The 12,853-nt window shown below is 41.1% G+C and overlaps 1 protein-coding gene across 1 annotated transcript in view; it reads right to left on the bottom strand.

Moving 5' to 3' along the window:
* EPS8 (epidermal growth factor receptor pathway substrate 8) overlaps nt 1-12,853 on the bottom strand; it is a 2,217,981-nt gene that overhangs the window by 51,841 nt on the left and 2,153,287 nt on the right. The gene's annotated exons all lie outside the window — the stretch shown is intronic.

Raw genomic sequence — 12,853 nt, 5'->3', positions numbered from 1 at the left:
CACCACACTAAATGCAATCTTGGAGTTGAGATATATATATAAGTAGTAGCGGTGTGGGCCCCATCGGGGTGCAGGGCTTGCCCCTCTGCTTATACTTGCAAAACAGTAATATAGTTTATGTTTTATTTCTTTTTGCATGTACTTGTGCTGGAATAAGTATCCTGTGTGTTTTCAGGATTTTGTGTTTTCAGTATTTTGAGTTTTCAGGATTTTGAACTTTCAGGATTTTGAACTTTCAGGATTTTGGGCTTCAGGATTTTGAGCTTTCAGGATTCTGTAGCGCTCCCACATATATATATATATATATATATATATATATATATATATAAATATGTATTGTGTATATATATGTAATACACACATACACAAATATAAACACACACACGGATGTTGCACAATGGATCACTCATTCCACGCATTTTACTGTTGTAATGAATGACAACATCTGGGCTTCATATCACCATCATGGCTTGTGCCACGTGACATTATGTTGTAGTCTGTGTATGGCGGTAAGAATATCCATTTTTTTGGGTGGGGGGGCTAAGCATTCCAAGTTCACACTTTTGGCAGTCCTCATCAAGAAAGGAAATGCTTTCATCAGCAGCTAACTTTTACCTCCAAGAGTTGTTATGCTCAATCTGTACTTGCCAGGTCAAAACACTAACACATTATTTTTGTAGGTGTTGCATATGGTTATGCTGCATACAACCTGTCAGCAAACATGACATCTGTTCAAAGCAGGAGAATCTAGAAAACATATTACAGTCTCCACTAGTCTTGCTATGGGCTGCTTATGCTATGGTTTATTGCTCTAAGCATTGGGTCCAGGTAGACAAAAACAGATTCAAAGAAAAAGCTATTGAAGCCAAACAAAAAAAGGTAACTAGAAGTGGAATAAACCACAACAACTAACAAAAACCTTTCTTAGAAGACCAAATGTGTATTAGTTTTATCTTCCTTCAAGAGTGTTTTTTTAGTCAAACATAAAGGTATATTTTGCTCTGTTAAGAATATAGCAGCAAATGTTCCTGTACATACAAAGTTCCAAATGTGTTTTTCTCTACTTATCTGATATTTCACACTTACACTAAAGGGAAAAAATTACATTTATATTCCTTCCCCAAGACAAATCTCAATGTTATGTCCTTCTAAATGCTTGCCAGTGGTCTTCCAGGAAGTTTCCAATAATGAGTATTATATGATTAAAAAAAAAAGACAACAGACTACTATTAAACATAAGAAATAATCAGTGTCCCTTCACTAACCAACATGCAGTCATTAGACTCGCACTACATACAGAGACTAATTACTTCCCAATACTATTTCTGGAAGAAATGTATGTGCGTCTCCCACTGCATATGTTAACCACCAAAAATCTGTCCTAACTCCACAAAGATACTGTTGTGCAGACTACAGTTGAACATGCAACTTCCTATAATCCCTGTAATCCCACTGAAAAAAGTAATCTCTTGCATCCTAAATGCTAAATATTTTCCAGTAATGAAAAGGGAAGTTTTCTAAATCAACAGGAACCTATTCTCCCATTAAAAAGTTAAAAGTCTTTAAATAGTCGGGCGCTAGGATCCGCCACATAACACAAGCACTCCGGTCACTCCAAGGCAAGTACAAATATGACTCGGTCATTGTCCATGCTGGTGTGAATTACCTGAGATGTACCTCCCTGGACTACATGAAAAGAGACATAGAGGAACTCTCTGAGCATGTAGCCCAGGCCAGTATGACCCTGACCTTGAGTAGCATCTTACCCTCACCAAGAATGATGCCAGAATATGAAGACAAGATGATCAATTTCAACAATTGGCTTTAGTATTGGTGTCATTCAAAGGGGATCCAATGCCTGTCAGCCTGGGATGACATGCTTGACAAGCCACGATGCTTTGTCAGGGACGGCTTGCACCTGTCGCCCCTGGGCTTTCGGATATTGGCAAAGGCTCTTGCTACCCCTATAGTGCCTTTTTTAGGCAAGGCTCAAAAGACAAACCCACTTCCATAGGTATCACAAGGGATAAGAAACTAAGAGTAATGCTACTCAATGCCAGAAGTCTAAACCTCAAGATGCATGCACTCGAAACTCTCCTTAGCATGGAGAACATCGATATCGGTGCAGTAACAGAAACCTGGTTCAAGGCTCGCAAGAGCACCCCAGCACTACCAGGTTATACCTCATACCATGCTTTTTGGCCCCAAAACCTGGACCGAACCACAAAAGGTGGGGGGGGTATCAATATTCGTCAAAGATACCCACACCTTCAGGTTGGTGGCACAGCACAAAGCATCAGAGACTATCCATGTGCAACTAACAGTGGGTAAAACTGCCTTCCAGTTTATAGCCTGCTACAGACCACCCTCCCAAACCCAGGAACCCCACTCAGCCTTCCCGAGAACACTGGAAAATATGAAGGTCTCTCCAAACACCATTATATTTGGAGACTTCAACTACCCAAACATAGACTGGCAGCATTACTCTAGCTCCAACACCCTAGCCCAAAGGTTCCTAGAATTTATAAATTCAAATGCTATGGAACAACTTGTTACCACTCCCACAAGAGGGGAAAACATACTGGACCTGATCATCACCAACATGGGGACTCTATGCTCCAGACCAAAAGTGTATCCCTCACTGGTAAGATCAGACCATAAACTAATCTCACTGGATAGTCACATCCTGACCCCACCCCCTGCCCAGAAAACCACAGTGAAAAACTTCTCTAAAGCAAATTTCACACTCCTCAAAACAGAGGTGGAATCCTTCAAAGCCCCCGGGCCTGTGGAAAATACGGCCCAGACCACAGAATCCTTTATAAACGCATTCTATGAACACCTTCAGGAATGAATGGATCATGCAATCCCAAATAAAACCAAGACCCAATCCTTCAAAGGCAGATGTCCTGTCTGGTGGACCCCAGCCATAAACAAACTATACAACAGAAGGAGGAAGCTACTACATGATAGAGCAAAATCCCAAAAAGAGAAGGCATCTCAGATCAGTATTAGCAAAAAACTATGGGCACTCATAAAATCGTCTAAGGCCAGCTTCGAGAGAAAAATTGCACAGGACACTAAGGATAATCACAAGGCTTTCTTTAGTTATGTTAGGAACCTGGGTGGGAATTCCCAGATATGCTCAGAATTAGTCCAAAATGACAAAAAATACACCGAACCCACAGACATTGTCAACATTCTAGCTGACAGGTTCAGCGCAAACTTCTACCCCCCCTCCCCACCAAAAGGGCAAATATCTATCCCAGCAGAGTGCTGCCCCCCCTGATATCTCAGATGCTCAAGTAAGAGCCGCCCTCTCCAAAGCAAAAAACACAGCATGAATGGGACCAGATGGTGTCCCGGGCTGCGTTCTACATGAACTCCAAGAAGAGCTAAACCCAAACATAAAACTACTGTTCAATCTCAGCCTTACTACAGGATATGTACCCAAAGAGTGGCGTACAGCAAAAGTGGTCCCTCTCCACAAAGGTGGTGCCTCAACGGATCCTGGAAACTATCGCCCCATAAGCCTGACTAGCTTGGTCTGCAAAGCTATGGAAAGGATCATCATGGACCTCATAAATAAAGATATTGGGGACCTACAGACACTGGATCCTACCCAGTTTGGCTTTGTTAAGGGCAGATCCTGCCTATTAAACCTGGTCGATTTCTTTGAAACAGTCACCAAGGCCATTGACGAGGTGAAGGTGGTCCACACAGCCTACCTGGACCTCGCAAAAGCCTTCGATGCAATACCCTACTTGGGCATTATAGATAAGCTCACCAGCTTAAATATAAACCCCTATGTCAGTAGATGGGTTGCAAACTGGCTCAAGGACAGAACCCACATGGTTAAAATTGCTGGAGCCATGTCAGACTCCAAACCAGTTACAAGTGGCGTCCCACAAGGCTCAGTCCTGGGACCTCTCTTGTTCGGTATATATTTCTTGGAGGTACAGGCCAACATGGAAGGACTGTGGCTTACCAAGTTCGCAGATGACTGCAAACTGGGCACTATAATTGACTCTCCAGCCGACACAAGCATACTCCAAAAGGGCCTCATAGAAACAGACAACTGGTGCCAGAGCCATGGCCTCAAGCTAAACGCCAAAAAGTGTATAGTCATCCCCTTTGGCAAAACCAAAAAGTGCACACAAATTACCACATAGGTGGTAATCCATTAAGTACGGAAGAAGTAATTAGGGACCTGGGGACCCAAGTTGATAGCAATCTCTCATTTGACAACCACGTGGCCAAAGCGGTTAGAAAAATATTTTATATAGTCCACCTAATCATGAAGGGATTCACATCTAGATCAGGGGAGGTCATCGTGCCTCTTTACTCATCCCTCATCAGGCCCATAATTGAGTACAATGCCCCTTTTGGGATGTACCTTACCAGACACCTGCAGCAACTGGAAAGACCCCAAAAGTACCTCACCAAGAGGATCAAAGGGCTCAAACAGATGCCATATGCTGCCCGGTTAAAGAAACTCCATCTCTACTCAGTGGCATACCGCCTGCTCAGAGGCGATCTGTGCCTTATGTATAAAGCCATGTCCAACCCGGAATTAATTGACATGCTGCACCTCAGAAAATCCAAATCCCATCGAGCTACGCGCTCGATAGACTTGAACCTCAGCACTGAAATAAATAGGACATGCTGGAGGGACAGATTCATAACCCAGAGGCTCCCTTCACTCTGGAATAAAATCCCAGTCCAGGTTAGGCAGAGTCCCTCATTGACTCTCTTCAAGAGGAATCTTGATGATTGGATGGGAGATCGTAGGTTTACCCCGGGTATCACTTCTGTGTCACTGTTAGACAGAGGCACAGTATACTAACCTCGAAAAAGGGCATAGCAAAATTAATTTAAAATGGGTGGCGAAAGCCAAACACACTCTGGCTAGGCTTATAAATGCCCTAGGGCAGATAGCCTAGCATGAACCTATGAAGTTAATACACATTCTCAAGCAACACCCTGTACTATTAGGATTTCTCTACTGTATCAAAATTCCTTTCTCAACAGTAAACTTTTGTCCTAATTTCAAAAAGCTATGCATATATCCCCCTCTATATATCTATCTATACACACATGTGTGTGTGTGTGTGTGTGTGCATTTATATATATATATATATATATATATATATATATATATATATATAAAATAAATACATATATATATATATATTAATATATATATATATATATATATATATATATATATATATATATATATATATATATATATAGATATGTATGTATATATGTGTATGTATGTATGTATGTATATATATATTTATTTATTTACGTTTGATGACAGGGGAAGTCCCCTGGGCCAAGAAGAGCCCGTTTTAGTGGAGGCCCGGGGAGAAAAATTCCAAAATACTTGCAAGTTACATTTCACATGTTACAAAAGGACATAGTTCATACAGCTAATTAAACATTTACAGATAAGCTCCATGATAACTGCAATTGGCTTCTCACAGTGTTACGAAAATGAAAAGACATAATTCAATACAGAAATTTCAACATTTACATAAAGTGAATATTTTTGTTATAAACTCAATTGTAGGTTTAACATTTCAAAATATATAGCTACTAGCCATTAGTAGGTTAGGAAAATATTATGCATGGAGAAGGTAATAGTACATTTGAGACTGGAGAGTACAGTACTATACTATGCTATGCTATACTATAGTATAGATATTAGAGAGAAAATTAGTTTTTAGTAGGGGAGAGATTGTTTTGGGTGGGATGAAGTAATAGCAGAGGTAGTTGGATGAGTCAGTGCAAGTGGGTGGGGGTTGGGGATTTTATACATATATATATATATATATATATATATATATATATATATATATATATATATATATATATATATATATATATATAGAGAGAGAGAGATATATATGGGTTTCATTAGTATTATGTTAGGCAGACATGGCTAGGCTTATAAAGCCCTTCGGGTCAGTAGCCCAGTAACCACCCATGAGCATGTATATAGATATAGATATATATATATATATATATATATATATATATATATAAGGGCTTTATAAGCCTAGCCATGTCTGCCTAATACTAATGAAACCCAATATAAACGATCTTCCCTTAACTGAAAATCTTAGTTAGCAATGACTGCCATATCTAGGAGGGTCATAGATGAAATACCTAACAGGAATTCCATCCCATCCAGTCATCCAGGATATGCTTAAACAGGGTCATAGATGGGCTTTGTTTGATGTGAACTGGTAGCCTATTCCAGAGGAGTAGCAGCCTCTGAGAGGCATATATGTCTCTCCAACAGGTCCTGTTTATCTCGCAGGCCAGGATAAGTTCCCTGGAGCCAGTGACCTTTGTCCTGTTTGACTTGCGATGTGATAATTTCCAGTAGGTCTGGATTTGAGATTGTTCTGTAGGCCAGGCACAAGTCTCCTCTAAGTAGCCTGTATGCTACTGAGTACAATGGCAGTGACTTCAGTCTGTCAGTATATGACATGTGCTGGAGACCCTGAATTTTCTTGCTTAGAAATCTCAGAGGTTTCCCAAGTTGTTGCAGGTGCCTAGTAAGGTATATACCAAAGAGAGCATTCTACTCAATTATTGGCCTAATGAGGGTCGAGTATAGGGGCATTATGACCTTTCTCTCTTGAGGCAATGCCTTTGCTAATGATGTGTGTGACGTAGAATGCTTTCCTTACCACAGTAGACATATGATGATGAAATTTTAGGCTACAGGCAACTTGCATTCCCCAAGTCTCTCACTGAGTTGTTACTTAGGGTATTATTATGTATATGACAGTCTTCAGGGATATTGTTTTTACTGAAGAGGATGATAATGCATTTTTTAGCATTGTGTTTAAGTCCATGTCTTTGGCACCAGTCATTGGTTTGTGCAAGTCCCTCTTGAAGTATACTGACAATGCTTGGGAATTCAGTAATTGCACCTAATTTGCAGTCGTCAGCAAACTTAGTCAGCCACAGCCTGCCTGTTTTGGCCTGAAAGTCTGAGAAGTATATTCCAAACAATAGGGGGCCCAGCACTGACCCCCGTGGAACCCCACTGGTGACAGGTCTGCTAGTTGAAATAAGGTCCCCAACTTTGATGGCGTATGATCGGTTGGTGAGCAAGTTAGCAACCCACCTGATGACATAAGGGTTGATATTCAACTTGGAGAGTTTATGAATGATGCACAAATGTGGGATTGTGTCAAAGGCCTTGGCTAAGTCAAGGTAGGCTATATGCAAAGATTTCCTTCATCTAAGGCTTTGGTGATTTTTTCAAAGAAGTCCACCAGGTTTAACAGGCATGACCTGCCTTTGACAAAACCAGACTGTGTCGGATCAAGGGTTTGGGACTCGCCTACATCCTTATTGATAAGGTCCATGATGATTCATTCCATGGCCTTACAGATATGGCTAGTTAAGTTTATGGGTCTGTAGTTCTCGGGGTCTGTTGCTGTACCCCCTTAATGAAGGGAGGGATGACGGTTAATGTTATTCACTCAGCAGGGACAAAACCAGTACTCAGGCAGTGGTTGAAGAGAGTACCTAATGGAGTTGCTAATTCATGTTTTAGACCACTTAAAACACAACATGAGGTGCCATTTGTTCCCATACAGGCTGTGTTTCTGGCCTTGGAGAGAGCATTAATGACTTGCTCTTTGGAGATGCACAGTGGGGAGATGCAGAGGGAAGGCTTTGTGGAATGTCTGGAGGGGAGAGAGGGCTGAAATTTTCACCAAACGTGTCAGTTAACAGGTTAGCTATTTTCACAGGATCAGGGTGTGTGTGATGCCATCCATAGATAGTTTAGCTCACATCTGGATCCTATCATTTGGGTTAGGTACATAGCTGATGAATGCCTTATCGTTATCCTTAGCTATAGTTGCTAATTTTTTTTTGGAAGTTTCCCCTAGAGGATTTTACAAGTTGTCTTATTTGTTTGTTCAATCAGAGGAGGGTGTTCTAGTGCTGGGATCTCTCTTGTTTATTCTTAGATAGCAATTTCTTCCTCTTGTTGTAAAACTTATTAATGCTAGATGCCCACCAGGGAGGTCTGTTTTTTTCTTGAGGATCTTGTTTTGATCCTATCATGTACAGCTGTGACAATACATTTGTATAAGTGTTGGTACAGGGCATTTTTGTATACCTTAGTATAGTTGTCAATGCTATCTGTGGGAACAGGAGCTTGAAAACTATTTATGCCATCCCTTAGGAGGGTATAATTAGCTTTGGTGAACTTTTTTAGCCTGATTTCACCTAAGAGGGATTCAGGTGTTGTAGCTACTTCAAATGTGACTAATTTGTGATCAGATTTAAACAGCAAGAGTCCTATAGTTCTAGTGGTGCAACGGTCACCCATGTTGGTGAGGACCAGCTCGAGAATACTTGGGCTCCTTGTGGAGTTGCATATTTGTTTTAGGGCATTAGTGTTAATAAAGTCCAGGAACCTTTGTGGGAGCATGTTGATACGTGTATAAAAGTTTCCCAGTCAATGGAGGGATAGTTAAAATTGCCCATGACTAGAATGTTTGGTTGTAATTTGATTGACTCAAGTAGGTCCAAATAAACAGTGTGGGTATCTTGGTTCATTGAAGGGGCATATAGCTAACGATGACTTGAAGGGGGGGGGTCTTGCCCACAATTAGTTGAACCTGGAGTAACTCCATGGAGTTTTCCTGTCTAAGCAGTCTAGAGGTGTATTTATCTCTGATGAAAATAGATACTCCTCCCCTTTGGTTCTCACATGTTCATTTTGCGGTCTGAAAGTATGGAAGGCATTGTAGCCTTGCAAGGCTGGGGTACTGTCTGTGGCCCTGAACCAAGTTTCTGTGACTGCAGAGACATCAACATCCTCCAGGGAGATGAGTGCTTTCCAGAGAGTGCAGTTTCTGATTTTAAACTCCTAGCATTTAGCAGCATAACCTTTAATTTATTTGTGAGTGATATTTTCACATCGGAAATTTTGTTCTTGAGATATTGCCTAAAAAAGGCACTATGGAGAGGCAAGTGCCTTAGCCAGTAACTGAAAGCCTAGAGGTGACAGGTGAAGACATTCTCTATCAAAGTAGTGTGGTCGATCAACCATGCCGTCCCAGGCTGACAAGAACTGGATCTCCTTAAAATGACACCAGAAACTAAGCCAACTGCTGAAGTCAATCATTTTTTTTTACTTATATTGTGGTATCATCCTAGATGAGGGTAGTATGCTGCTCAAGGCTAGGGACATACATGCCTGGGACATATTCATAGAGCTCAATCGTGCACTTCTCTTCATATAGCCCAGTCAGGTATGTCTCAAGTCATTCACACCAACATGAACTATGATGGAGTCATAATGCCACTTGTTGTTGAGAGACATGAGTGCATGTGTGATCTGACAGATCCTGGCACCTGATAGACAACTGACCATAACCTTCTCATTGCCCAGCCTAGTGAGTGGGACATCTGTGTATCTCACAGTGGAGTCACCTATGACTAAAAAAATTGGTTTAGTTGTGCTTTGCCTTACAGCTTACTTGATGAGACACTGGTGCTTGTGTTTGTGTTTGTATTGAGTGCTGTAGGTGCAGTATTAGGTGCAGCATGTTTGTTTGGAAGGTCTCTGGTGTTTAAGCAGGTTTCTGGTGAGTACCTCCAACTATGACGATTTATGTGTTGAGTGCATGGTCTGCATAGGAAGTGCAGTATGTGAGCTGACAACTTTTTCAGTGTTACTGTTCTGTGCGTGTGAGAACAAGGATTCCAGATTCTTAGTGTAGATACATCTCTCATAAGTTGTACTTAGGTGATTTAGGAGTAGAGGGTTGTCAGTGTACATGAGGCAGTTGCTACACTGCTTCAGTATACCCATGTCAATCAGGACGGTAGGAGAAATAGAGGAAAACTGGCCGTCCATAATGCTAGGTTAAATCCTGTTTTCACAGTGGGGAGAGAAAATGGAAGGGTGTGGTATAACTGGGTGCTCTAAACAGGGTCTATACTAATGAGGTGCTCTATAAAGGGTCCATACTAGTCAGGGTTCTCTAAATGACATGACACTTTTGTAGATTTGGTGGTTTTGGGACTGTTTAAGTGGCAAAAGTGCAGCTGAGGTGCTTTCTGAGCAGCTAAGTGCAATTTAAGGACTTCTCAGCTGGAAGGGAAAATTTATCTAATGAAGTTTTTGCATCCATAACTGCCAATGGTTACCCCCACCAAGTGGTATTGCATGATGGTGAATGCAGGTGTACTTTGCATAAATAGATGAATACAGCAGAGCAGTTCTGGCCTCCTAACTCTGTAGGGCTGTGTTAAAACAAATGCAAACCCAAACAAATGCGAGACTTATGTAGCAACAGTGAGCAAACTGAATTAAACAATTTAACCAATAAAAAAAGCTCACTACTGAGACCTGTGCCAGTAACCTTCAATCAGCTGACTCTTATCTGCACTCTCCTGACACAAGGGTGCAGGGGGGTCCTCTACAGGTTTATTGCTCAGTTTGACAAACAGAACCAGATTCAGCATGTCAGAATCTAGTCTACGATACAGCAGACAAAAATTGCAAAAAAATCAGCAAGAACTTTTTTTTTAAAAATCAGCAAGATAGCAAAAATACAGTTTAAAAATGCAAAATTCAGTATAAAATTATACTAATGATTAGCAGAATGCAACAGATTCCTTGGATTGCACATACCAATACAGCAAAGTAGTGATTGGCCACCTAACTGCATGAAGCTGTATTAAAACAGTGATTAAACTGAATTAAACAATTTAACCAAAAATTTAAAATAAAAAGCAAAAAACTGAGCCCTGTGCCAGCAACCTTCAATGTGATGGAGTCCTAACTGCACTCTCCAACAAAAGATATCCTGGTTTAGTACTCAGTTTAACAAACAGAACCACATATACCCTCTCTGTGATACAGCAATATATCAAATGTATATAAAGCATTTTACACTTTTGGTAGGAAGCCTATATTCTCCATACATACAATCACATACTTCTCCAGTGTGTGTGTGTGTGTGTGTGTGTGTGTGTGTTGGGGGGGGGGGGCAAAAAAATTTTGATTTGTTCAGTCTCACAAAGGGGTTCCCAGTGGGAGTGTGTGTGCATCAGAGTTCAGTTCTGAGCCCGCTGCTGTTCATACTGGTGATGGACTACATTAGCAAACAGGATAGAGAGGGACAAATCAACAAAGCTGCTGCATGATGAAGATATGGCATTACAGGCAGAGTCTGAGCAAGAACTTCAGCAAATTATAGGAGAATGGAAAGCAAAAGGCACATGAGGTGAAACGGGGTACAAATAAGACAGCCGTAATATCAGGAAGTAAGGGAAATCAGAAGAAGCTGAGAACTGGGAGAGAAGGGAAGATCATGGAATAGATTAACAGTTTCAAATATCTGGGAGGGTTGGTTAAGGAGAAAAAGTCTGAATGAAGAGGTCAAAGCTACAATCATAAGGGCTACAGCCAACTGGCATAGAGTGTCAGGTGTAGTGTATGACAGAAGAATGCCAAAGAAGCTGAAACAGTAAGGTGTACAAAATAGTGGTGTGACCAGTACTACTGTATGGTACAGAAACCTGAGCAGTAAAGGCAGTTGAGGAAGCTAGAGGTGATGGAGATGAAGTGCTTGAGACCTGGTTGGAGTATGCACACTGTGGGTCAGACGAAGAAATGAGGACATAAGAGCAGAAACCAAAGTGGCTCCAATTGCAGAAAAGGTCAAATAGAACAGATTACAGTGGTTGGGGCATGTGCAAAAAAGCAGAACACAGTCTGGTGAAGATGATTTGGGACACAGGAGGAAAGCAAGAGGAAACAAGGGCATCCAGCATTGAAGTGGAAGGACTGTTTGACAGAAGATCTGCAACAGTCAGGCATAAGTGTTGAAGAAGGCAGGACAGTTGCACTGAACCAAGAGAGACAGCTACAGTTGACAACACCCAGAACCTATTTAGAAAACGGGAAAGAGGGGGGACTGTTGATGATGTTTGACTTGTTACAACCCATCCACATTTTTCTGGCAAAATTCAGTGATTTTTTTTTTTTCCCCGTGTTTAGTGTTTCTACATCAGCACCAGGCATCTGGTCTGTCCTAATAACATACAATATACTGTTATATGCCGCGGTGGTATGGCGGTAGCATTGTTACCTCACAGCAAGAGGTTCTCCTGTTGGATTCTTGGCTTGGCTTGGGAGTGCCTTCTGCATGTCCTCCCCGCGGTTGGGTAGCGTTCGAAAGACATGCGTGCATAAATGGGCGTGCCTTCGTTGAAGGTTGGGCGTCAAGCTGGCACCTCAACGTTTCGTAAAAATCTACTGCCAATCATTAGCGTTTCGCTGTGGCGACCCCTTAATGGGAAAAAGCCGAAAGACAAACAACAACAACAACATATGTTTATATAATATAAACATGTGCCTCCCTTTTTACATCTATCCATGTGTTTATGTATGTAAAACTAGGTGGTAAGATACTCATACTACATACAGACACATGTTTTCCCAGTTTCACTGCTCTATAGACAACTTCTAGTACAGTTTGGATTTTTTTTTTCCTGGGAAGAACTTTGTATATCAACAAGAAGCTTCTACCTCATTTTCACACAAATATACACACATATATGCATTGATATAAAGATATGTGTGTCTGTACGGATACATACACACGGGATATATGTAGGTACACCACACACATTCTCTTAGAAAAGAGCATCTGAAGTGTCATTTGCCTGCCTGCAGTAATTCTCACTGCTATTTGAAAATGTTCTTCCCTCTTGCATCAAAACAGGATTCTAATGATAGCCATTACAAGAAGCTTCTGCCCAACTTACCACTGAAAGCAACGTTGATGTTTTA

The sequence above is a fragment of the Protopterus annectens genome, chromosome 11.part0 (genome assembly GCF_019279795.1).
Source record: "Protopterus annectens isolate FY-2018-M chromosome 11.part0, PAN1.0, whole genome shotgun sequence".
Classification (NCBI taxonomy): domain Eukaryota; kingdom Metazoa; phylum Chordata; order Ceratodontiformes; family Protopteridae; genus Protopterus; species Protopterus annectens.
This window is presented reverse-complemented; position numbering and strand designations above follow the sequence as displayed.